Source organism: Arachis duranensis, chromosome 10 (genome assembly GCF_000817695.3).
Source record: "Arachis duranensis cultivar V14167 chromosome 10, aradu.V14167.gnm2.J7QH, whole genome shotgun sequence".
Taxonomy (NCBI): domain Eukaryota; kingdom Viridiplantae; phylum Streptophyta; class Magnoliopsida; order Fabales; family Fabaceae; genus Arachis; species Arachis duranensis.
Window position 1 is genome coordinate 30,271,340 of NC_029781.3, and position 320 is coordinate 30,271,659.

The following is a 320-nucleotide window of genomic DNA, read 5'->3' on the forward strand; positions in this document are numbered from 1 at the left end:
AGAAACACCAAATATTTTTTATTTTTATGATTTTATAATTTTTTTTATTTTTATTAAATTTTTTTTCGAAAACAAAGTTGAAAAAAAAACGAAAAAGAAAAGAAAAATTTTGAAAAAGATTTTTGAAAAGAAAATTACCTAATCTGACCAACAAGATGAACCGTCAGTTGCCCATACTCGAACAATCCCCGGCAACGGCGCCAAAAACTTGGTGGACGAAATTGTGATCCATATTCTTTTGTACTTGTATGAAATCATTATTGTGGCACCAGTTGAATTCACAACTCCGTTCAACTAACCAGCAAGTGTACTGGGTCGTC